General features: G+C 41.1%; 1 protein-coding gene across 6 annotated transcripts in view; it reads left to right on the top strand.

Moving 5' to 3' along the window:
- MYRIP (myosin VIIA and Rab interacting protein) overlaps positions 1 to 26,705 on the top strand; it is a 235,759-nt gene that overhangs the window by 123,318 nt on the left and 85,736 nt on the right. Inside the window, exon 1 of one of the 6 annotated variants that reach the window (XM_074575271.1) lies at positions 16,999 to 17,354. The exons of the other annotated variants lie outside the window; for them this stretch is intronic. The gene's annotated coding sequence lies outside the window, so the exon portion shown is untranslated. Of the gene's footprint in view, positions 1 to 16,998; positions 17,355 to 26,705 lie in introns of those variants that run through there. 6 annotated transcript variants of the gene reach the window in all.

The following is a 26,705-nucleotide window of genomic DNA, read 5'->3' as shown; positions in this document are numbered from 1 at the left end:
AGAGAAAGAGCAACAAAATAGAGTGAAAGGAGATTGACAGGAAAAGCAGAAGGAGGAGGGTGGGGGGAATAGCACGATTATTGTTTGAAAAACTAGTCGTGTAACGTGTCACCATAATTCCTGACTGGCAATTAAACAGCACACATCTGCATAAAGGATTAGCGTCACTGGAGGGTAACATTCAGGATCTTGAACAATGCTTCCAGTATATAATTTGCAAATTCTTTGACAGATACCTGCCTCATGTGCGCCATACACTACCGTATTCCAGGTCTTAATATAATTAGTCCCAGCAAAAGCAGACCTCCAGCTCCAGAGCTGGCTGGTTAGGACTTTATAATATGCCTGTTGCATGAATAGATTTTTAAAAAAATTAGATAAAATTAATAGTAATAATAATAATAGAGAAAAATGCAGAGGTCAATTCAAAACCGTGCACTTTGGTGAGCTCGCTGTAGTGAAACCGCTTTTGTGACACTTGTTTTAAGTGACAGCTCACTTTTGATAGTAGGATTAACGGCTGCCAAATAAACTTCTCAGATAATCAGTGTGGACTAGCTACAGTGATAGCATCCAGATTAATCTGGATGTGAAAAAGTTAAGGAAGGAGTTTCAGGACAGAAATCCTCTTTGATCTGAGATAGCCAGGACTCCAGCCCTGCAGGCTCTTTTGAGTGCTTTATTTAAATCTGCTGACTTTCAAAGGGATGCTGAGCATTGTGTTAAATGAGCGTTATATGTCAACTCTTGAAGGCTTGCGCTGAGTGTGGCAGTGTCCATCCCCCAGCTGCGGTTGCTCAGATGCTCCAGTTGCTGATATTGGGGAGTCACATGAGGAAATTACTGCCTCGAAATTCTGAAAGTCAGGACTTTGCTCCCAGCTTTCCTGTCTGTCTAAGCATCTCTGTCTAAGGGCAGCTGTGTTAAACTTTGCATGCCCCAATCCCTTTTTGGTGAAATAGAATAGACAATTGTGGCGATTATTTTATGTTTAAGTGTAGAGCTCCTCAGGGAAGGATCACCTCTACAGTCTGCTTGACTCTCAGGTACGGTAGAGCTGATAGGTGCTACCGGAATGCAAATACAGATCAGCACCACTTCTGAACCCTCTCGCTTCGTATAACTGGGTGCCTTCCAGTACGCGGTTTAGCCTTCACATGGGCTTTGTTAACTTTTGTCACACAAAGATTCTGCTCCTCACAGTTCAAATTATACTCCTCCAGTTTTCAAAAAACACATGAAAAAATTGCTGCCCCAGCATTACTTAAGGTGAAAAGTGTTAGTTGTCAGAATTACTTTTTGAAATAGAAAGTGAATGTACGCAATCCGATTGACAAAGCCAGGCGGTGGCTTCTGAATTGTGCTGAATCTCGAGAGCTGTCTGCTATTTCCACACTTTTCATTTAGGTTATAAAGGCATCATCGTGGTTTCCAAAATTACTTGCACGCTTCCATTTTGCTGGATGATTGCTGATGCTGATTCTGTGTGTTTCGGATGTCTTTGGATGGTTTATGAAGGGTAGAAGAACTTCAAATCAAAACACAGCTTTAGTGTATGCTTAAAGGTAGAAAATTAATACACAGATTCTGCTACAGACGAAAAGAGTGTTTCCTTCATGTCTCTCCGTGCCTTATATAACAGGCATATATGAGGGCTTGTAGATGGGTTTTTTTATAGTACATGGAGGGAGTAAATTTTTTTTATTGCTCTGTAGGTGACAGAATTCATCAGGTGAGGAAGTAGGAGGCAGACCTGGATTCTGCGTCCTACTCATAACTTGCTCACCATCTGGTGTTGAGAAGGTCAACCTGCCTTTCCATTTTTTGCTCCATTATGAAAGACAGATAATCCCTACCTTGATAAATTGCATTCATGTGGGCTTTGTATAATTATTTTTTTTCACTTGAGGTCATACGGACCTGGAGTATCTGAATAAAAAACATGGCTGTGACAGGCTCCATGTGGGAAATCAGGGGTTCAAAAGGCTCCCGGCTCTGATAATCTTAATGTGTCTGAATAAGGAACCGCAGATATGCCATACAGTTAACTAGGTGAGACATTTTAAAGCTTTTCTCCTTCTGAATCCTCTGTAAGGATCAGTCCAGAGTCTCATCTCATCTATCAGAAGTAGGATATTACCAGTCTACTTTTCTCTGTTATCCTTACTGTGTGTCCATGTGTGCTCTGCAGCCTGCTTATTCTTGGCCAGAATACGAGTTTGAAGAAGGGCTTTCCAAGGCAGAAGAGCGTTAAGTTAATCTGGTTTGCTGGAGGATGGGGTAACCCCACAGGTAGGTCCACAGTCAGAAAGGCATCAAGATGACTCAGAATATGCTTCCCTGTGCGCTATAACATGCGGAAATGGCAGGGTGGTGGGGACACAGAGCTGGGGTTTCCTCCATCGGATCAAAAAAACTGTAGACTTTTGAAAAAGTTGATCATTACTGCTGGTACTGCAGTGGTGTGTTTTTCCTGTGGTCAAGGCAGTGCAACTGAACTTGAGAGACACCTGTGAGGAAAGCGGCCTTTCCTGTCCAGGGGAGTGGAATCCGAGGAGAGCTCTTTGGCAAATTCTCTTGGTCAATAACATAGCAGATGGGAAATCTTGATCAAAAAACACCAGACAACAGAACAAAAATAAAGCGTTCCATTTAGTGAAGGGAAACACCTCCTCCGTAGTAGCTGTCTTTAGATACTAGATTTCATAGGTTTAATAATTTTTTTTAATAGTGAGGCAAAAATCTATAAATGGTGCTTCTCCTAGTTAACACATAGATTGGGATTATCATACATCCTAATTAACGGATTGGTCAAGATTTGTGTCTGAGGCAAGCTGATTTGGTTGAACTCAGACACCTGATATAATAAACTCTGAAAGTTCTCTTTTCATGAGATTTTTCACAAGTAACCTGGTCCATTGTGGTGGGCTTTCTTAAATCACAGCAAATCCTGTTCATGGAATCAGCAATGGGTGTGCTACTACAAATAGCAGCACCTCCCATCCTTTCCCTGGGGACCAGAAGATTGAAGTTTACAAAGAAAATGCATCTGGGGTACCAGAGGCAGGAACAAGAGCTTAATATAAGTGAGAACTGGGATTCTGTACGTCATTTCCTTTTAGCAGGGATTGTAGAAATAGTCAGCTAACATGTATCCTAAGTGTTTTATTGTGTGTGTTACAACTTCGATTGTTATAACCTATGGAAGATAAAATCAGCATGTAGCAAACTGAATGTTGCCCTTCATGTCTAAGATCTGGATCATTCTGCAGAGGTACTCTGCCTGCTGAGGAAATTTATTTAAGCAGTATAGATGGGACAGCCCAAATTCTGTTATTTGTGTTTTGCAAGAAAAAAAAAAGAAAAAGGCAATATCTGGTGGGAAAGAATTAGCTTCTTAAGAGAACGCTCTTAACTGGGACTCTGTGTTAGTTAGAATTTCTTCGGTAGTGGGAAGTTTCTGTTAAACCGAGCCGGAAAGCATAACTGCCCTACTGTGCTTTTGTGAAGGTTTCCTCTAGCTAAAAATGTCTTTTCCCTGTGGTAGCAAAGATTCTGGCAAATCTAAAGAGAGTTGGGGTGGGGAACCAGGTGCTAAATAGCTTTATTGCTTCTCTGTGATGTGACTTTTCCTAATCCCATCAGAACAGCAACATATTGGTTGCTTGGCTTTTTTCCCTTTTTTGACATATAAGACGAGCAGAAAAGCCTCTCCGTTCCTCTTTTAAAATGACTGGCTTTCGCTAGTGCATCGTCTTCCTGGATGGAGTAAAATGCTCTGTGGTACCAAAACCCATGTAGCAAATCTTCAGAGCCTCTGCACTGGCAGAGTGCCCTTCCCAGGGCAGAAAGGCTTCCTCCTTTCAGACGCAGATCTCACAGCTCTCTTCTGCTTTTAATTCTTGCTGAATAATTGTCTCCAGATGCTTCTGCAGATTCTTCTCCGATCTGAACGCTGCCCTCAGAATAAATGTAGCAGTTACTGCCTCTGAGAGTCTGCAGGAAGTACAGTGATTCTGCCGTTATCCTTACTGTTGGGATTTATTAAGGCTGCTGCTTTTATGCCTAATAATTAAAAAACCTGCAGTGTCATGGGATATTGCCGTGAGTCTAAAATGAATTAATTCAAGCTGACATCAAAATTTAAGTGAGCTTTGTTTTTTTCCTATGACAGGGAGCTGTACCATCCTGTGATTCTTTTTTTCCTCCCCTTTAAAACAAATTGCTAAGTTAGTCTGTCTGGGCTTGCAATAGAAAAATATTTTTTTTTCCAAGAGATAATAAGCTCCTCCCATGAGGTTGAGTTGCCTGGCTTTCTCCTATTACAACATTATCACAATTTTTAGTTATTTTCCTCCACTTGGTCCTGTTGCCATAAGTTTACATTGAAAGATTACAAAATACTTATGGCCTTTTAATTGGTTTAGACAAAGCCACTGCAAGAAGTCCGTTCAGGTTCTGTGTTTCATTTGATGCCAAGAACTTAGTTGTGTGTAAAAGCACCGTGTCTAAATGGCTTTTTCTGTGTATTTACAACCTGTTTGGCCTCATTACAAGAAGGACACAAGAAATGCTAATTTGGAATATTTTAAAATCCATAGTGGTGCTGTCAGAGGGAGGAAGAACCACCCTGAAACCAAATCTGCCTTTCAGAGTCAGCACGGATATGTCTAAGGGGATCTTGTGGTCCTGGTTTAGTTTATGTAAATAAATACTCACTAACATCATCTGAGAGATGTTACTTGATGTTATTATGCCAGTACTGTTCGTGCTTCTGTAATTGAAGTTAAAATGAATTTAGTATTTGAAGCAGAGCGTCACAAGAGGGATACTTCATATTACTCCTAGGGTTAACAAATATATTTAGGGAGTTGAAGTAAATATTCTGAAAATTTTATAAGTATCTTGATTAATTTAAATTTAAGCTAATTTCAAATTCATTTCTGTCCATAATAAAGGATAATGACAGAACAGGGTAGGCTGCTCAGACTTCCCGTTTCACTAAATCACTGAAAACTTTTGGTATATGTGGAGAATTTACTCTTAGGTCATGATTTTTCTGCCATTTTCTGTAGTTGAAAGTTTCTTTCTCAGCAGGGAATTAAAACATAATGTTTCACTGTCACAGGCTTTTAAAATCCCTTTGCTGTCTTTAAATGACTTCCAAGTACTCTTACCTTCAGCAGGATGGGCTTCTTTTAAAATACGTATTACTCACTGATCTCTTAAAGGGACTAAATCTAAGCTCTTTCTGGAGAAGACAGTGACTTTAAACTATCCCTGCTGTATTCATCATTGGTGTATTCATGTTTCATTCCCAAATGAACCACAACTTTTGCTGTGTCATAGTATGGCATGAGTGGGAATGAAAAGTGTTCTTTAAAAAAAATCTTTAAAATCTAACGTGGGATTGTGAACCTTGTAGAATTACAGGCTATGATTGTTACTGCTTTTAGTTGTTTGAGTAATTCTGCTTTGCAGTTATGTACCTTCATGTAATTGCATCCATTTGAAATGTAAGTTGAGCTTTTAATTTGCTGGGTTTGGCATAGCTGGCACAAATTTACAATATTTTTTTTTTTTGTTACATGAGTTTACTGCAGCAGACTCTCGACTGCAATGCTAGATTGAAAAGGGCTCAACCATTAAAACCAAGTGTTGAAATTATAACGGGGGGGGGGGATCATCTACATTTTTGAAGACAATACTGGCAGTTCATTTCCAAGTAAAAATACTGGCAATTCCAGCTTGCAAATAGTAGTCCAGGTACTGAGAAAACTAAAGGCAGATGAACAGGCAAGTAACTGTATGCAAAGAAAAATGTAACGTGTGCTCTCCAGAGTAACTGCTTTCTTTATGCTTTTGTGCTTACACTGGATACCTGCTATTTAAAACTTGAACCATTTTCCTAGAGACCTTCCATTTCTCTTTGGTGTCAAACATTTCCATGGTAACATTTCACTTTTCCGTTTTCCCTTTCGCTAGCTTTACCTTGAAATATGGGAGTTGGATATTGTTGAGAAAAGATACAGTTCAGTTCGATCACAGTGGTCTTGGATATTTTGACCGACATTATGTTTTATCAGCTAATACAGTACATTTGTTCTTTGCGTCATTAGTGATCTGCTTGTCTTTTTGCTTTTCAGTTTCTTAATATTTTTAACATTCCGTAGAAGCTTGAGGGCTACAAAAAGAAAATCGTTGGGATTGGTTAAAGACGAGCTAATGCTCTAAGTATCTCGGTGACACACAAAGATAAATAAAGCAGATTTAAGCTGCAATGGTGAGATGTGAAATGTATGCATCGTAATGATTAAGACGACTATGAAGGGATAACTCAGACGTGTGCGTTATCAATTTTTTTTCAGTCTGTGATTTCTTACTGGTGTGTCCACAGCACATCTGCCTTATTGTGGCCCCACTGCAAGGAGTGAAAAATGGACTATCTAGAGGCTGAAGCACTTGCTTCATTTATTTCAGAAGCTGGGAGTAATGTGTTCAATAAACCAAAAATTGCCCTGGAGACACAGCCTGCATTCCTGCACAGGAGCCACAGCTTCTGTATTCCTTCTGCAAAGAAAAAAAACCAAACCAAACCCGGTCTTCCCTGTGTACGACTAGACTGAGACCTGCGTGCATCTTTAGCAAGGTCAGCATGTTTCGGCAAACCTTGCAGGTCTTTGGCACTCGAGGCAAGAGGAGTAGCAGGTGGTCACCCTTCGGGAGGCAGCGTGAGAGGAAAACGGGATGCTCAGAGATCTGTCAAAAGAGACGACCCGGGCTCTGCTCCTGCCTTTGCAAGCAAATTTTTTTATAGAGCGTGTCAGCAAAGTCACACATCTCTGCGTAGTCTCTGTAAACTTCACTATGGTTCTCAAAACCACACATCTTGCCGAGTTTTGTGGGGTTTTGTGGAGACACATTCAGAAGTTGTCCTCCACCGCATTCAAGAGCGAAGCATCTCCAAGTAAAGATCACAAGATAAATGTTTTTAAATATGTGAAAAGCGCGTTGTTCTTTAGCCTCATCCTTAGAAAATGCAGAACAGCATTGATTTTTTTGGTTTTTTTTAATGTTTAATATAAGGCAAATCCCCGGCATAGCATGGTTAATTCAAAGGACTTCAAGTTTATCAAAGTAATGAACAACAGATGAAGGTACGTCAGGTAATCTTAAGAGTAAGAGTGAATTATAAGCCAGTTTACTGTATACTTCAGACCTTACCTGTCCACCTCCTGACAATCATGTAATTAGCTAACTTAATTGGAACACACATTCTACCACTGATTAGTAGTTTCATTTCTTACCGTGTGATCATAGATGATAATAAACGATAATAAATCGTTTTCTGATCGTTGTACCCCTTTTCTGCTTAGAAGCTAATTGCATTACAGGGTATGTTTATCTTTCGCTAGGCTTAAGTAGCTGGTTTCAGCCAGGGGGCCACCACATGAGGGTGTCGGACTGCCTTGCAGCCATGTTACTTTCTGTTGTAATTCTGCTAGTTTTGGCAGCGCAGTTTCGTTCGCTGAGAAAGCATTAAGATACCAGCAGGTGCTGGGAAAAAACAGGAAGCAAGAGCCTTGTTTCAGTTATGAGCACTTTTCCCCCTCGTTTCCATCCGCATAGTGGGGATCAGGGATTTATTCAGGGTTGTAATATGTGCTCTATGGAAACACCCATGTTTCTCACCTGGAAAAGAATGGGTCAAAATACATTTTTTTTTTTTTTTTTTTAATGCTGGTGTGAAGGTTTTCTTTCCCATTGGAGGTGAGTTTATATACAGGAATAAAATATAATCTCCTGTCTACAGCACTGGTCTGTGAGGCAGGAAGACCTGGTGCTGCTTGTTTGGCCACAGCCTAGTGGGAAGCTTGGAGTGCGTTGCTGCAGTGGAGCCATCCACGTGCTCTGGTTAGGAGCAGCCATCAAGGCTTTGGTAGATCAGCGAATTTAATTTTGTCTCGTAGATTGTTGCCCATGTTGTCAAACTGCAGGCTTTTCTGTCCAAGGGTCATCTCTTTGTTTTTTTGTTATCGGGCATGGTAGGGCCTTAATACTGGTGGACTCGCTGCAGAACTACTGCGTGATACGCAATAGCAAATTGTCACACGGGTTTCCTTCAGTTCTGTAGGGTGGCTTGCTTCCTTCCTCTCAGCCCGCTGTGGAAGTTTCCTTTAGAGCCTGAAAATCAAGTTATAACCTTAATTAACACAGAGCTGGGAGTTGTTCCAGCATGGATTATTTGACAATGTGAGCGTGGCTTCTCTTGTCATTGCAAGCCAGGCTGAACTCAGGATCCTTCTACTGCTCCTGATGATCAATTAAGTGTTAACTGTGAAAGGGAAAATTTAGTAGTGGGAGAGATTGCCTTTTCTGGCTTTAGAGGTGACATTGCAAACAGGGGACCGTATTGAAGTTTTAATTAAAAGTAGTGCCAACTTCTCTTTAAATTTTACTGTCTTGGTTATCAGTTCCAATCGTCTTTTTCTAAGGAAGTTTAATCAAAGAGCACAAGATCGATACTCCCCTAATGTGGAAATATATTAACAGGATTTTTTTTTTCATGTTTATAGTACCATTATGTAATAATTTCAAATAACAAATACGTGTGTGTATATATACCTCTCTATATATGAAATGTATTTTTTTTAAAAAAATGGTTGCATAAACATTTCAAAATTCTCTTCATAAATCATAGGAGCTAACATGGAAGCTTCTTGTCAGCATTACTTAATGAAAAATGTCCTGCATAAATGCATATTTATACTATTTCCAGGCCCAAGGGAGTAATTTTGATGCAATGTATGTGCAACATATGAGCATTTTACATAATGATTAGACACGATGTCTGAACTGTACTTCTTCAACTTGCAAACATGTTTTTGATTATTTTGTAGCCACTGGATTTAATAATTTAATTGCAAAGGAGGCCTGAATTTTTAGAGATGTATGAAGAAAAACTTTGAGTTCAGTTTCTCAAAGACCTCTTTAAATGCCGTAACTAGAAGAACAAGTAATTTTCTTAAGCGCCCTGCGTTGTTCTACCAGAACACACACAGATGGGAACCGCAGCAGTGTCAAAATCTGTTTTAAGTTGTTGCACCATTCCTTTACATCTGATACTTCTCTTGGGAGAAGAAACCTAAGTGAAGTTAAACCTTTTTTTTTTTTTTTTAAAATACTAATTGCTAAAACATGCAGTTTACTGGGGGAAAGAAAAACTTCATTTGAATGATCCATAAACCATGGATATTTATCCACTGTGATTTTGTCCTTTACTGTCTTTCCCTTTCATTGCTCTGATTCTAACAATAAGTTAGAAAGTTGCCTTTCTGTGCTGAGTTTACAGGTGAGATGATTCTTTATCTTACTTAGCACGAGTTATCCCATATAAGAGCCTTTTGTTTGCATGAGCGAGTTTCCTATCTGGCTCTGATTTCCTATGAAAGGTTTTTACAGTCTGCTGTTCTCAAGGGTGTTGGACTTTATTTTATTGGAATCGTACAACAAAATGGCTATGGGTAGTTCTTACACAGGACTTTTTGTAGAGGAAAGTATGAAAATGTACAGCTCCTTGCATGCGTTCTCGTCTTCTGGTAGAAGAACATACCACTGTGATCATCTTTTTAATAATTTCCTATGATACTGGACAAAATGGCTTACCTACAAGTAGACCAGACTATACTGAGCTGGGGTTAAAAACCTGTTGGAATTAGTGCTGTGAAATCTTAGTCCAGATTTCTCCTATCTTGCTGTCAGATTGGTTTGGTGCCTAGAGGAACTGCATTTTTGTTTTGCTGGAAACTACTATTCCAACAGAGTGCTGCATGCCTGGAGATCCTGAAGAAGTATGCTTTCGTATAAGCAAGTATGCCTATTCCTGTGCTAACTCGTCTAATAAACAAGCCACACTAGCCTGCTTTGTAGTGTCAGAGGACCAAAATTAGGTTGGGGTTGGGTTTGGGTTTTTTTTGTGGTATCTTTCTTACTTGCTTGCTTTGGTTATGCGACGGTATTGACCTGAAAGCGTGAAATTTTCAGGATTTGAACTATACTGAACTAAAATCCGTGTTCAACTTAAGCACATGGTGGACTTGAGAGCATACAGGAGGGAAACCACAGCTTCAGTTTTCTTACTGTACTACTCATCTATGGTATGAACTTAAGCTGTTTTGGAAATCCTCATTGTTTTAAACTTTGTCACCTTACTAGGGTGTTTTAATTTTTTGCTCCGTGGAATTACATTACATAAATTTCCCGAGCTTGCTTTTTTAAACTCTAGTTCGACAATGTTGTGTTCTGACATATTGCTGTGCTGTGAGGAGTACAACAGGAAGCCAGGGTTGCCATAGCCACAGGCTTTAGTGTCTGATTGTTGAATCTTAAGACCAGTTCCTATACCAACACCGTCATCATAATAAAGAATTCAGTATTTTAGCTTTTCAAATGCATTATTTTTAAATACAGTTAGATTCTTTGGGAAAACAAAGCAAAACAAAACTCTTCAGGCGGGGGGATCTTCTTTCTACTGCTATCAGTCAAAGTTCAGGTGTGAATCTTGGGGGTTTCCTTGAAGATGTTGGTCTTAAACAGATAATGTCCAAACAAGAAATGAGATCTCATAACTGTTTGGGTTGCTGCGGTAATAGGGAGTCCCACATCCCTTCTCCAGTCTCCCCACCCTGACTCTCAGACCCCAGAAACTGCTCTTGCAGAGAAGTATTTCCAAAGTACAGGGGTTCTAAGTAATTTTATAAGTACTGTTTTTAAGTTAGTAGAACTAATTTCTCTAAAACACTTTATCAACTCCTTTGTATACATTTAGGAATTTTAATGTCTTTAATTTTAAAAAGTACAGTCAAGCATAGCTGCAGAACTTATATTCAGAAGTATTGAGTATGGAGTGGGTAAATGCACATGCAGAAACTTATTTTTTCCAATAAAGTGAATCTTTTTAATCCTCTTACTGATTTAAATTAGAAGAGGATTCTCATGAAAGAAGTTGCAACCAGTGATACTTATTCCATTATTATTTTCTAATAGCACCCATGAACTAATAAGTATTACCCAAATATATGGAAAGATGCAGTTCTTTCTCAAAATAAAGAACAGCCTATGCATACAATTCTGTAAAATCTTTATCTGTATCTCATTTCATTTAAGACATTATATTCAATTGTATGCATAATTGTTTTGTATAATAGAGCTCCTGACATTATTCTGTGTCTTCCTGTGTTATTGAAAAGGACTCCGTTCCCAGATAGTATTGGAAATCTGGGTATGTGGAATTAAGAAACTGCTTCTGCCACCTACTTTCAAATATGTTTTGTATTTGGATATCCTAGAAGTAGATAAAGAGAAATCCGTATTACAGGCATCTAGAATTACTAGTTTCTCAATCAAGTCAGTCTAGGAGTAGTGAAATTTTTACTACTTTACAAAAACAGTTTTCTTACCCTTTTTTTTCCCAAGAGAGGAGCAAGTACTAAATAGCTTTATTTAATAATGTGTTGAAGTCTGACAGCTTATTGCTGAAGAAAGTTGCAATGCTTTTAACATTGATAAACAAAGTACTTAAGGTATTTTCCTTCCTTCGCTTAAAGTATGATATTCCGCATTTCAGCTTCTGAATGTGAGTCTGTAACTTTCCTGTATTGATAGTAGATTGCAATATCTTTATAAATGGCATTGTTTCACTCTCGTTTCACAAATTTCACTGGCTTTTGTGCCAGACATGATTGCATCTGTTAAAGTAGTACCCTGTGCTTTCCATAATGCAAGTCGCAGTTACATACTTGCCGCCTTAATTTAATTTCTGCGCTTTGACTTTTAGTGAGAATGAGGTGAATGAGTGCGGTTCACATGCCAAAAGGTTAGAAGTGGTGGAATACGCACAGCAGCTGTCAAAAGAACACAAGATGTAAAGGTGAATTAGCACTGCTTATTAAGGAACTAATTACTTGTCACACTTAAGACTAGCATTAAATTCTTTCATTTGATGTGATCTGCTGGTGGCAGAAGGAGAGCAAGCACACCAAGAAACCATGGTGAGATATTTGCATACACCTGCACTGATTGTGGTTTGGTGATTGCAAGCAAACCGTGCTGTTTGTCTAATGAAGCACTGGCAAATCACAGAATCATTGAGATTGGAGGCAACCTGTTGGGTCATCTTGTCCAGCTCCATTGCTCAAGCAGAGTCAGCTAGACCAGTTTTTCCAGGAACATATCCAGTCAAGATTTTAATACCTCCAAGGATGAAGACTCCATAATCTCACTGGACAACCTGTTTCACCACCCTCAAAGTGGAAAAAAAGTGTTTTCCTGGGGTCAGGCAGAGTTTTCTGTGTTTTCATTTGTGTCTTTTGTCTCTTGTCCTGTCACTGGGCGTTACTGAGAGTAGTCTGGTTCCCTCTTTTTCATTCCCTCCTATCAAATGCTTATACACGTTGATAAGATCCACCCCCAAGTCGTCTTCTCTCCAGTATAGTCACAGCTCTCCCAGCCTCTCCTCATCTTCCATAGATGCTCCGGTCCCTTAGTCATCTTCGTGGCCTTTCCCTTGACTTGCTCCATATCTTTCTTGTGCTGGGGAACCCAGAAGTGGACACAGCAGTCCAGATGCAGGTGCATCAGGAGAGAGGAAGGATCACCTTCTTTGACCTGCTGGCGATGCTCTGCCTAATGCAGCCCAGGACAGTGTTTGTGCTTTGCCTTTTTAGGCTGCAAGAGTGTGTTGGATGCTCACGGTCACCTTCTTTTCCACCAGGATCCCCAAGGTCCTTCTTAGCAAAGCTGCTTTCCAGCCAGTCAACTGTCAGACTGTACTGGTGATTGGGGTTATTTCTCCCCAGGTGCAGGACTTTTTATTTCACTTTGTTGAACTTCATGAGGTTCCTCTCTGCCCAGTTCTCCAGCCTGTTGAAGACTCTCTGAGTGGCAGCACATCAATCTGGTGTATCAGCCGCTCCTCCCAGTTTTTCATCATCTGTGAATTTACTGAGGGTGTACTCCATCCCATTGCTCAGGTCATCAATGAGATGTTGGACAGTAATGGCCCCAGTATTGACCCCTGGGGTACACCACTAGTGACTTGCCTTTAGCTGGACTTTGTGCCACTGATCACGTCCCTTCGGGCATAGCTGTTCAGCCAGTTTTTGATCTGCCTCACTGCCCACTTAACTAACCCATGCTTTGTCAGCTTGACTATGATGGTCTTATGGGAGACAGCATCAAACTTCACTGAAGTTAAGATAAACAACACCTACTGATCTCCACTTGTCCACCAAGCCAGTCATCTCATTGTAGAAGGCAATGAGGTTGGACAAGCGTGATTTCCCCTTTGTAACTCCATGCTGACTACTCCAAATAACCTTTTTGTCTTTCATGTGTTTGGAAATGCTTTCCAGGAGGATTTTCTCCATCACCTTCTCAGGGAGTGAGGTGAGACTGACAAGCCTGTAGTTCCCTGAATCTGCTTTCTTGCCCTTCTTGACGATCAGAGCGATATTTGCTTTCTTCCAGTTTGGGGGCCCAAGGCTGGGTATAGAATACCAAGGAGCTATGTTTAAAAACATAACTGAAAGAATTCTGTGTGGTTTTGTTCTGAAATGAATGGAATAAAATATCAATGCACTCAGAATAAGTTGTCCTTGTGTCAGAACACAGGTAATTGAATTCCTCTTCCCATTCCATGAGAACAGCACGTGTGGCTCTTCCTCCTGCAGAGTCCTCCAAGCACCGTGTCGTATGCTTGTTCGGGCTTTCTGAAAAACTGCTTCAGGGACACACTAGTGGAAGTCTGGTTTTGCATTTGCGATGTCTGAAGTAACACTGCTTGCAGCATTTATAGACGTAGATATAGGTCTTTTGGAAAACTTTACCACATTTTAAAGTGACGTTTAAGGGGTATGAAAACCGGTGCTTTAAAAGGACAAGTGCCCTGCAGCTTGGAGTGATGTGCAGAGGAGCCGGGATCTTGATCAGTCATCAGCAATAGTCCATGTTTGGCAGCACCAAGTTCTGCAAAGGAGAATTTACCCTGCCAGGTTGAGAGCTACTGCAGACACCCTTATGATCCTAAATCCTCTTGTGCTGTTAACCCTTCTGCAGGGCCAGATACTCTCTCAGTTCCTAATGGGGTCTGCCCTTGGCTGCGTTCTTCAGCTGCATTTCTTGTCCAGGGTTTGCTCTGGTAAAGGCGCTGATGCTGAGAGCCTTCAAAACTGCAGTAACCCTTGCCTTTAATGGCAGAGGAGTAGCTGGTAACCAGGATGTGCTCTCCAGACCCTCTGTCCGGGGGCCTTCATTTCTTCTCTTAGCAAAAGTTCTCCACGGTATTGTTTCTAAAAATGCTTGTGTGGCCTCGATTACAGCCGCTCAGTACAGAGATGTTGCCGTCATGCTTTATTTTTAAAAATGACAGCAGCAAAACAGAAATACCAATTTAATGTCACATCCACCATGGGAGATTGAGTCTAGTGGAGAGAACAATGGGCTGACAATCAAGGGGGTCAGCCTCTATTTTTGGTTTGCTGGCTGACTGGCTATGTGGCCTTGGGCAAATCGCTTTCACCTCTCTGTGCTTCTGCTTCCCCTCCAACTCCCTGCCTGTCTTTTTCATTTAGATTACTAGCTCCCTTAGGCAAGGAATGCCTCTTGTTTGTACAGTTCCCTGGGTTTCGTTGGAGGCCGTGGGGTCTCCAGCCCTGTAACAATAGCGATTCACATCAGTTCTACCATTTATCTCTGATATACAGATCTGAGGAGCCTCATCTTCACAAAGGGGTGGACGTTCCTGGCCCTTGTGTTAATAACGCACAACAGGGAGCTATAATGACAAGGCTCTTCTCTTTTTGATGTGTCAGATCCATCACATCTCCAGGGCTTAGATCAGGACTCATACAAGTGCTGTTCAAAGCGTTGATTTTCCCAATCCCGACTTGTTAGAGGTCTCTGCATTCAGCCTTGAGGGAGTGCTCTTCTTTTGAAAGTTTTTCAGCAATTTCATTTGCCTTTTTGACACAGCTCTCAGCAGAGCAGGCACCATCACTGCAACACATATGGCACTGCCTGTTGGGCTGACATTTGTGTTTCCCACACAAGCATGAACCTCTTCCCCTTTCCCATCCAGAAGTGTCCCAGCCGGGCTGTGTCGTACGCTAACATGGCACTCACGGTCTAGCTTGCATTACTTGCCGTTCCTTCCTGGTAAGTTGTCAGCAGTTTGCGTTTAGTGACAACATGATGTTATTAAGTGGTTTCTTCTTCACATGGGATGTGAGGTTGCTGGCAGTCCTGGTTTTATTATGGATTTTGTCGTGATTTCCCTTGAAGCTTCAGTTTCCACAGAGATGGAAAGCTCAGGCTTCCCCTTTAAAAATAGTTGTGATGCTCGGCTCTTTAGAGCAGAAAATATGAATCTTAAAGACTAGAATATTGAAGTAGTAAATAAAAATACGTCAGTTTGTTCTGTTTCTTAAAGTCTGAGTTTTTGAAGGGCCGGGATTGACAGTACTAATTGCGTAACATAGGAAAGAAATGATAGCCTGCTGCCACCCACTGTCCGTGCCATTTTAGTGATAGTGAACACCCACCTCCCAGAGTGGAGGATCCGCTCCCGTGATGGATCCGTATCTCATCTCTTGTCGTACCAACAATATGGGCTGGGATGTGTTCTCCTTACAAAGCATAATATGAGTGCGATGATTTCACCAAATACATGTACAAAATGGGCAAGTATTATAATAGGATGTGTCAGTGGGTTCTTAATTTGCATAGGAATTAGCATATATAAACCACATGGGTATGAAAATTCTCCCCAAGAGAGACTTCTCTGAGCTATTATTACTGGATTACAAAGTGTAGTCATTATTATATCGTTGTGAATACTATTAAAAGAACAATGCTTTTATTTAAAAAAAAACCTAATTGTAAATATATTGTTGTTTTAAAATGGTGGGAAAGGGAGAACTGAGTTCATGTCATTTAGAGCTGATAATTAAAGCCAGCAAGGACAAGAGGTTGTAGCAATTTAAGAATTAGAATTCTTTTTAAAAAAAGAAATCTGCCATCTGTTAGCAGTATATGTATGAGAGCAAATGTTTCGGCTCCCGTTGTTTAATGCAAAAGGTGCCGTTCGCAGCCACGTGCTGGGGCTGACTGTGAGGTGACATGCAGAGCGTGCCAAGGGTCCAGCCACAGGGCCAGAGGGACGTGCCAGCGCTGCATCCTGGGCATCAGCTCAGCCTCTGGAGCTGCCGGGGACCTGTGGGAGGGGATGGCAGGTGAACAGCCCTCCTGCACAAAGCATGGGTCCCAGCAGGTCTTCTACACTCCGGTTGCATGATGGCTTGATGAGTCGTACATACACCTGAAAAAAGATTTTCTCTTAATTTCTAGCACATGTGCTGTGTAGTTTTGCTGGTCATTTGTACGTGCAAAACAGTTTTTCATCCGTATAGTCACTTCAGTCACCATCCAGCCAATGGGCTGCAACCACAGCTGTCTAAGCACCTGCAAGGGTTAACATCTTAGTTGTTTGTTCACCATCAGAGGAGAGGAAATATTAAAGAATACAGTGAGGAAAATGCTATCTGTAAAATCAAACGAAATTCAATAATCGGCAAATGAGTCTCGAGGAGGGGTAGTAGAGCAAGACTGATTTTGCAACTAGATTTCAGGCCAGAATGTTACCTCACACAATATTGCTGTTTGTCTCAAAATGTACATCACGTTACAGGAGCTACAACAGGGAGGTGTTGATGTTGCTATTGGAAACTTAATATTTTGCATTCCCTAACCTTGGTTATTTCAGCCAACTGTCCGTGTTAGGTCTCACATAGTATCTCAGAGCCTTAAAATCTTTGGTGTGGTTATCCTCACAAGACCCCAGTGAGAGAGGGACATACAGCATGCCTTAGCTGAAGAGAGAAGCAGCTTCCCGAGCATTTTCTTTCCTTGCTTTCCCTCACACCCCCTCCTTCGCTTACACTAGCACTTGAGAAATTCTCTTGTTATTCTACTGCAGGCTGTTCCACCGCGAGCGAGCTGCGTTTGCTGGGGAGAGAAGCGCTGCTGAGAGGAGCTGCATACACTGCACCTTCCCTTCAGCAGAATCCTTCTGTCCACCTGCATCGTAAGAGTTCAGTTGCAGGAGCTGGGAATGGGGGGATTTCTGTTCCCCCAGCTCTCTGCCTTCCGTCTGAAAACCTTACAGTTCTTCACCTAAGAATGGAGAACACGCATGTCGTGAATAAAATATTAGTACAAAGCGGGAAATCTACTTTAGGGGTGTTTATCCTGAAAGGAGTGTGAGACAGATCAGGAATAGAACACAGTAACTACTCCAGGTAAATCTGCTTATTGCTTTATTTCTTATCATTTGTAATGACGGTACCTATATCTTTGTCATGCATGATATTGCAATGAGATGACTTCATTCCTTGTGTTGTGCATCACTGTCCTTGCAATGCAGTTCTTTCAGTTCATAACATTAGTGGGTGATTTAATCATAGGATTGGGAGTACCTTTGAATACTGGATCCTGAGAGGCAGTGAACACGACAAAAAATTTGTTTCAGGTTTTTGAACTTGTAACAAATGTATTATCTGCACAGTGTTTATCTGGATTAGCTAGGGGGAGCTTTGTTTTTCCTAAAGATGTTTTGATTTATCCTCACATTTATAATGACTTTACAAGGTGTTTTGAAATAGCTTAGTCCCACAATGCAGACTTAAAAAAACCAAAATTGGGCAATGGAGAGGCTTGCATGAATAAAATACTTTTACTACTTTAATTGGTGAGTAAATACAAATGTTTACTCAATATTTACTGGCACTGCTGAAATCCCAAGCAATGCAGTGCTGTGTGGCTGCATAAGGAAGTGGACACAACCATAGCAGTAGTTTCCTTGGACAGACAGATGTGCTGAGAGCTCAGTAATGCAAAGTGAACTACTGATTGATTTAACAATCTGCTTTGGTGATCCATAGTGTTCTTTGTAACCGAGATAGGACATGTTTCCCTCAGCATTGCATATATTTTTTTGTCTTGACAGTGTTTTGACAAAGATTCCATAGTGCTCCTAGAGATGTTCTCTCATAATGCCTTTTAACTGTATTCCAGGAAAGCAGCATTAACGTTAAACACTGTTTTCTACTGCTGCAGTCATAACACGGGGTTTACAAGTGTCAACGTGAAGTCTTACCAGATGCATCACAGCATCTGTGTTGTGACGATGGAGCAGTGATATGTTATTCCACTGATGTAGGGGGAATCACAACTTCTGAAGTGAGCAGGAGCTGAAACATGATTACACTGCATATACTTAAGTGTAGGTACTGTGTTCTGTCTTGCCAACCGCAGCAGCTTCAAAATCTTGGATGTTTATTTTTTGAGGTAGGATGGGCAGCAAAAAAATGAGTTAGGCCTACTCAAGTAACCGACTGTTTCGGGTCACTGTGGTATGTATTCCTGCTCTTCTATAAACACTGCTTTAAAGGATGTGTCTCTCTCACAAATATAATCAATTAAAACTGATACAGGGCACGACATTAGAGAATGTACCTTGAGCTCGTTGTTGCTGCTGAGTTGTTCCCATCTCTGCTGTCCGTGCTGTGGAGATGATCTACTGTCTGTGCCCGTCGGTTTCTCTCTGTACTCTTCATAGGAAATAGGGCTCTCTGAATAACTGGTAGTTATTTGTAATTCTGAAGGCAACAGACAGCGGAGCTCAGGCTGTCAGTAGAAAAAGTAGCTGCAAAGATCTTTTGGTATTAAAGAGACCCTATCCCTGGAATCCTACTTTTTATAATAAAAAAAATACTCTGTGGAGTTTCCTCCCTTGATATCCAGTTTGGGAAAACAATTCTGACCTGACTCTCTCCTTTGCCAAGAGGCTAATGAGAAATTTCTTCCATGCCTGTTAACCCTTCTGCAATTAGAAGGGAAGGCCATTGTAATGGAAAAAATATACATGAGCTGCTAGAGAGTGTGCAGCAAGAGAGGAAGGCTGAGGGAGAGACCATCTGTATCTTTGTACGCCCAGGTTAGCAGCGGAGAGGCTGGTTGAAGGGATGTGAGGGCTGCTGGGTTGTCCACATGAATTTTTGGCAGCTGAGTGGGAGCCACAGGCAAGGCATCAGAGTTTGGAACAGCCTGCCAGCCAGGGACTCCTTCCTCACCCTCCTCCCCAAGTTTTTAGTAAAATGATACTTAGCACACCCACCAGAATGTTGCTCTGACTTCAGTGGCTCACGCAATATGTGGTTTGGTATTGAATCTCTCTCTCTCAAACAAGAAACTAAATACAAGGATGTAGCAGCAGGTACAACTGAAAACGTTGTCTTTGTTGTGCTTTTACAAGTAGCTCTGGAGGTGCAGGGCAGCATGTGCATCAGATTTCAGATGTTTTAATTGCATGCATTGACATACTTTCTGAATGTCTGAGTTGTTAGGGGAATGTTACATGCCATAAAGAACAACAGGGGATGCGCAGTGCTATGGGCGGCAGGCAAAGAGAAAGCAGTGTAATATGTAAAATGAAGGGGACAGATTCAGTTGCTGGGAAGTTACAAGCGTGGATTTTCCCTGGAAATGCCTTGGAAGCTCCCAGTGGTGTAGGGTGTGGGTAGGTGTCTTCGGTGCTCAGCTCTGCCCTGTGCTGAATGCTCCTTTCCACACATTCCCTTCTTCCCCTCTGAGTTGTGTGGCCATTTGGTGACTGTCCTTCACATTTGGTTACATGCAAAGCGCAACGACCCTGTTATCAGTAGCCAGGTTGGTCACAGAATCATAGAACGGTTTGGGTTGGAAGGGACCTTAAAGATCATCTAGTTCCAACCCCTCTGCCATGGGCAGGGACACCTCCCACTAGACCAGGCTGCTCAAAGCCCCATCCAGCCTGGCCTTGAACACATCCTGGCAACTTATCTATGTTGCCCTGCCGTTCCCCAACATCTTCTGAGGGGTGCTTGGGCCTGGCCTCTGTTTCTTGTATAAAGCTTTCCTTGCTGAGGAGCCTTAATTCCTCTTGGGGAGCCTTAAAGATCTTTGCAGGCTTCTGGGTGTAGTTTCTGAATAAGCCCAGTGAGAAGAGGGAAAGACTACAGGGCCTTCAGTTACAAGTGCTGACATTTCCTCATGAAGGGGAATCTGGACTTCTGGCCCTGCTCCGGCCCTGGCTTCAATAGGAGCAAGGTGAAGTCTGTAATTACGTAACCTGTTGCTCTCAAAAGTTACTCGTCATGATTAGTTTCCCGGTAACAATCTCTGTTATCCAGTGACCATAATAATATTATCAGGGAATTATGGAAACTAAAGGTAGGCTTGTGGCTTATGCAATAATTTAGGCAAAATTCATTTGCATCTAAATAAAGATGACCTGTTTGGGAATCTTAAAACAGATGAAAGGTAATCCCATCCTGGAATTATATTTAGAAGACAGATACTGATATAAAGAATCATAGAATTGCTGGGGTTGGAAGGGACCTTTAAGATCATCAAGTCCAACCTTTCACCTACCCTGACAAAAGCCACTTCTAAACCATGTCCCTAAGTGCCCCATCTACCCTTTTTTTAAACACCCCCAGGGATGGTGAATCCACCACCTCCCTGGGCAGCCTATTCCACTGTTTAGTAACCCTTTCAGTGAAAAAATGTTTCCTAATATCCAATCTAAACCTCCCCTGACGTAACTTGAACCCGTTTCCCCTTGTCCTATCACTTGTCACCAGGGAGAAGAGGTCAGCCCCCATCTCTCTACAACCTCCTTTCAGGTAGTTGTAGAGGGTGATAAGGTCTCCCCTCAGCCTCCTCTTCTCCAGGCTAAACAACCCCAGCTCCCTCAGTCGTTCCTGATAAGGTTTGTCCTCCAGGCCCCTCACCAGCTTTGTAGCCCTTCTCTGGACACGCTCCAACACCTCAATGTCCCTCTTGTAGCGAGGGGCCCAAAACTGAACGCAGTACTCAAATGTTTGAGTACTGGTAAAATAACAAATGATGGAGGGGCTTTTTTGGAGATATCGAATTGAAAGTGACATTTGAACACATCACTGTTATCTGGAAAGAAACATCAGAAATATTTTTGAGTTTTCTTATGCTTTCCCATTCAAGAAAGCACTGAACAACAAAAAGCCTCGATAGGTAAAACCGTAGAAAGCCATATCCCACTGTATACCTTTGTAAACTGCTGAATTCTTGTCAAGGACAAAATGTTTATATGATGGTAAACTTTAAAGTACATTTTCTATTCAACTTTCAGGGGGGTTCTCTAGTATGTCTTCCAACTGATAAAACAGTCTTTTCACTATATACAAATAAGTTATAAAAAACTATTATCGCATTTTTAATGTAGTAGAAGATACTCGTTGTCCATTCATACGAAGAGCAGACTATTTTGTGCGTATTCATACAATTCATGCCTACTTTTACCTCTTCATATATTTTTGTGTGTATGTATATAAGAATGAGAAAAAGACATGGAAGAGCAGTCATTCTGGTGGTGCAAAACGTAGGAGAACAACCCGTCCAGCTGGCTAGATACGAAATCTTATTTTCTGCATTGTAGCCATTTCCTAATAGTTGACAAGATGAAAACCTGTTAAATAATTTCATTTATGAGAGCTGGATAATAAATTTGAAGTAATGGAGAATAAGCACTTTCCCAGCACTCACTGAAGAATGATGCCAAGACTGGAATTAGCTTTGTTGCGTTGCTCCAGTTAAGTTTATGAATGATGCAGAGCAGGAAGGTCCCTCCTGTGCAGAGCTGTAGGTGCAATATAACTTACTGATTAGTCACAAGCCCATTTTGGTGGTGCCTTGATGTATCGTAATAGACTGTTTCACAACGTAAGAAAAGTTAATCGTGAACAAACAGTCAAAAGCAGTTTCGGTCATTTTGTTAGTTATTGTTAGGATGAGGTTGATGACAGCCAGAAATGCGCCATTGTATCTGACATCCCTATTAATGGCCTCATTTTAACTCTTACAGTCGATGGCAAAACTGTCCCCACATTCAGAAGTGCAAGTGTTTACCATTTGCACCATAAAGCACCTGTTGAGGGCTCTATTCCAGCTGCAACATGTGGCCAGGTAGATGAGAATACATAAAAGAATGACATGAAAATGCATTTTCATTTTGCAGTCTCAGTGACCCTGCTGTGACACTTCCTTCACTTTGGCAGAATAACTAGGCTGAATATTTTTAGGCACCATGTTTCTAGTCACACCAGTCCCTCTAAAGAGCTTTCCTTTAGTAAATTGAGGGATTTTGATTTTATTTGTTCTGTTTTATTCCAGGCAGTTTGGGGGTGAGCAGGAAATAACAATGAGCTGCTAATTTCCTTTGGACACCGAAAAAATGCTGTAAGAATTAATGATTTCCATCACAAGCATAGCTCAGAAGTCTTTGTTGCTATACAAGGCTCCTGAGCAGGAGACAAGTACTGTATAATTGCGTGGCCTCAGTGTCCAAGAACTAAGAAAAATAAGAATCCCTTACAACAAAAATGTAAAATTCATTCAATCACTAAGGCAGAGTAAAAAAAATCTGAGCAAAATATGGCACCTCATTATCATCACTCTTGAATTTTTCCAGTATCCTCTGACCACGAAACATGGGCAAATCAGTAGCAGCTCTGTTCAAGGAAAAAAAATCGCTCTCTTTTCAATTATAAAGATTTGTGGATATTCAGGTTTCTTTTTTAATTAAAAAACCCAGCTAGATTAAAATCATAGTTAAAATAAAACATGAAAAGTATTAGGAAGCAACTTGATTGAGCTGATTACAGGCTGCTAAACAGGGTCTGTTAATTTTGCATCTGTGAAATCTTGCTTGCATTCACTTTAGCCCCGTGTCCTGGTTTTCCCTTTTCTAAAAGTGGGTGATAGTATTCCCCACCACTGCAAGGTAAGTTGGGTTTCCTTGGAAGATATCATTGTTCAGAATTAGAGATAATGCTGCCTTTTCATGCCTGATGCTTCCTGCATGTAATTCAGGCTACTTTCCTGACACAAGCTTCAACACATTAAATTAACCCTAACTTATTCCTGCTGAGGTTCTGCTTGGTGATATCCAAAGTGGCAAATACTATGGCTTCATCCTAACTTAAAGGCAGCCTATGTTTTCCTGCCCCTTCCTGCAACCCCAGTTTATCAACACAGAAATCTTGCCTTTAAATTTGTATGAATTGTATGAACAAAACAAATATTAACTGCATTTTATTAGATTTATCCTTTCAATGAAAGCAGCTACATACATCTATTTACAATTATTGAATTATCCAACCAACACTTTTACCTCTAAAATATTAAATGCTCTAATGATCTTATCATTAAAGTTGTTATTTTCTCAGAAAAGAATAAACAACCTTGAAGTTCATCATGTTTTGACTGTCTACAGCTTAACTAAATGAAAAGTTTCCCCTTGAGACACATATAACTGAAATTAGTACAGTGCTCAGATTTGGTCGATGTGGCAACTCTGCAGAGAATAAATTTTAAAAATTCTTTTTTTCTTTAAAGCAGACTAAATCCCGCAGCTGCTCTTGGCTCTGGTGCTCAGGTCCGACCCTGCCCTCAAGCTGGCGCACGCTGCTGGGAACACTGACCTCTGCACTGAATCGGCTGGTTTATGCTTTTTAGCCTAACCTAAAAATCTCTCATTCCTGTGTCATGCTTGAGATGAAAAAGGGTAGCAGGTCACATCTTGCCGAGTGGCTGTTGGCTTTTGACATGGCACCTTGATTCCTTCCTCGCCGGTGTTTGGCGCTGCCCCGGGGAGCTTGCTGGCATAGCCCTGGCCCTGCTCCTCCATGGGTCTGGCCCTGGCCCCCCCCAGGCTTCCCGGGGTCCCCTTCTCTCCAGGGGACCAGGACCAAGCACCACCACCTCAACAAACACAACCTACAGCACGCTTGCCAGTTAATGGACTTCAGGTTGTGAAGCGCTACAATTTCTAGCCTATGGGCTTGTTGAAGTCCAAGTATCTCATGCAAGTGTGGTTCTTATTATTATCTGTGCAGCACTTCTGAATTTTTGGCTGCAGGTCATGCTTTGTGTCAAAAAAAAAAAAAGAAAAAAATCCTTCCATATGCTGGTTGTGTACTGCATCAGAAACCTTTGGTCTGATGCGTTGTTTTGGGGTTTGTTTTTTTTTCACAATTCTGTTTCACAGATAATCCCAGTGGATTTATCTGTAGCCTTTTCAGAGGATAAAGTTTGCCAATTCTGCCGTCTCCGTACCACGTATAACTCTCCTTTTTAGTAATTCTTCTTAGCCCTCAGTGCAAGGCAAGAGCTAGTTCACTTCTCACTGTCTATTCCTATAGGCCTGTTGCAATTTCGATTGCTTTAGATGCCCAGATGAGATCTCCAGGACTATGAAAACAGAACAATGTGTTTAAATTAAGGCATACCAGCTATATGCAGAACTAGTTTTGTATTTCTATTTGTTCTCTTTAACTTTTTTGTAATTCTCTTACCCATTGATCAGAGTTTTGCTGTGGAGTATTGAATGTGATGCTTTTGGGGGTTTTGCTTTTTTGGGGTTTTTTGTGGGTTTTTTTGATAATTTGGACACATTCAGTTCAGAGCTTGGTGATCTGTATGGGCAATTCAAAATTATTTCTTTCAGTGCAATAAAGCTCAGCTCCCATCATGCTACCCCATTTGTCCATTTCTGACCACTCACCCTGAAGAATACGGTCTGCTGTGGCCAACACTTGAATGGAGCTGCTCAGATACGACGTTGTATGATAAGAGAAGAGATTCATGTTTTTCAGTGCAGGCTGTCACTTGAGTTACCCCGCAGATGACAGAAAGTCTCCAGTTGCCTCTTGAATGGTTAATCTATGAGTTGCTCCTACTGTCCATCGTTAGGGTCCCATCTGTTTCCTGCTGAGGTCACTTAGTTAAAGTGATCCTAATCATGTTTGTGCAGGCTATTGGGGTATTTAAAAAATGGTTTGATCTCTTAATGGAAGCAAAATGCCCTGGAAAGAGAATTGATTGTGTGAAACGGTTGAGTTTGAGTCCTTCTAAAGTGGTATTTTTAGCTTCTGTACAGGGCAATACAAACTCACCAAATTCTTCATCCAGAGACTAGAAGAAAGTGTGTGATTCTGCTGCATCCTGAAAAGAGGTCAAAAATAATAAGTGTAAAATAGTCAGGGCTTATAACTAGGGTTTGAATTTCAAAGGGAAGTCTACAGCAACTAATGTCCATTAATGTCCTAGGAAGCCAGTCTGTAGCAAATGATGGGAAGAGTGTCAGACGCCCAAATGCTACAAGTCTCTAAACAGTCAGTGACTATGGGAGAGGTCCTTGTTTCCCTGAAAAAAACACAAGGAATTTTTTGTGACACTATTGGATCATGACTTAACAGTTTATTTACCTTCTGCTCAAAGGTTTAAAAAAAAAAAAAAAGAAGAAAAAAAGAAAGAGGAAAAAAACGTTTGGAAAGGTTAAATGCAGATCTTAAACGGTTAGAAGAACCCTGAGAGTCTACAGTAGGACATTATGTTACTTCACCTACCTCCAAAACACATTTGTGAAAACAACTGAACCGTATAGACCCTTTGCAAAGAAGAAATCATAGTTGTGCTTTTAGAGCGAAAACCTAACTGCAGAAAACTAGACAACAAAGAGAACCTTCAGAATGTGAGGAGATTTGGAAAGGCATTTGCCCTCCGCGAATAATTTTATTTTAAGTCTTCGGTTCCTGTAGTATTATGTCAGTGTGGTGTGATTTTAGGGATTTTCCTTGGTGATAACTCAGGAGAGAGAAAGTTGGGACTTAGGTGTTTTGTTGGGGGTTTTTTGGTAACACTTTGCTAGAGGCAGTGATTTCAAAAATTGCTTTAGCAGCGGCTTCCAATTTTGCTGGATGCAGAGGCCAGCAGGCTCTACAGCGTAATTCAGAGAAGGAAGAGTTGGTAACTGATAGAAGTGATTTGTGTTCTGTGAAACAATTTACGAGCACGTTTGCTTTCTGGAAGCATAGGTTAATACCCTTTAAATATGCCTGGGAATAAATCATTCTAAAGAGAGACAGAAGTGACTAAACATGAGGAATGAAGGAAATGTTAAGTGAAGGAAATGGAGCTTAAAGCTAGTCCTGCGCTTTTGTATCAGGAACACTCCTTCAGACGCACTCCAGCTGCACGAAGTTTTGAAGTGCTCTTGAACAGATCCATGTGGTGTTTCACAGTGCTGTTATGAGGTGTTTGGGTAATTCAGAAGAAATACTGACCTGCTATATAGGGCTTGCAAGTTCAGGAGACCCATTTGTAACTCCTGAACAGATCAAGTGTGGGAAACCTGTAGTATATTGATTGACTTTAAAACACACGTGGCTACTGGTGAGGTGTTTCTGTCTGTTTTCCTGCCCAGTTTCCAAGATTTAGCATTCTTCAGATGTTGCAGAGCTAATGATCCTACTTGATCCACAGAGTTACGGAAACTCAACCAGACTGGAAGTGTTACAGGATCAGGAAAACAACAGCTCAGGCAAATTCTGTAGCAAACAAGCGGGTTTTGGGAGAAAGCCGAGGCTGAGATTTTCGTGCTACTAATAACGTTGGCTGCAAAACCAAATCACAAGGAGAAGATTTAAAGAGAAGTGGGAATTAATACAGATTCTGTTTCAGAAATTTGTATGGCTTCTGTACCACAGTATTTCATAACCTTTTGTGTAATT

The sequence above is a fragment of the Larus michahellis genome, chromosome 2 (genome assembly GCF_964199755.1).
Source record: "Larus michahellis chromosome 2, bLarMic1.1, whole genome shotgun sequence".
Lineage (NCBI taxonomy): Eukaryota > Metazoa > Chordata > Aves > Charadriiformes > Laridae > Larus > Larus michahellis.
This window is presented reverse-complemented; position numbering and strand designations above follow the sequence as displayed.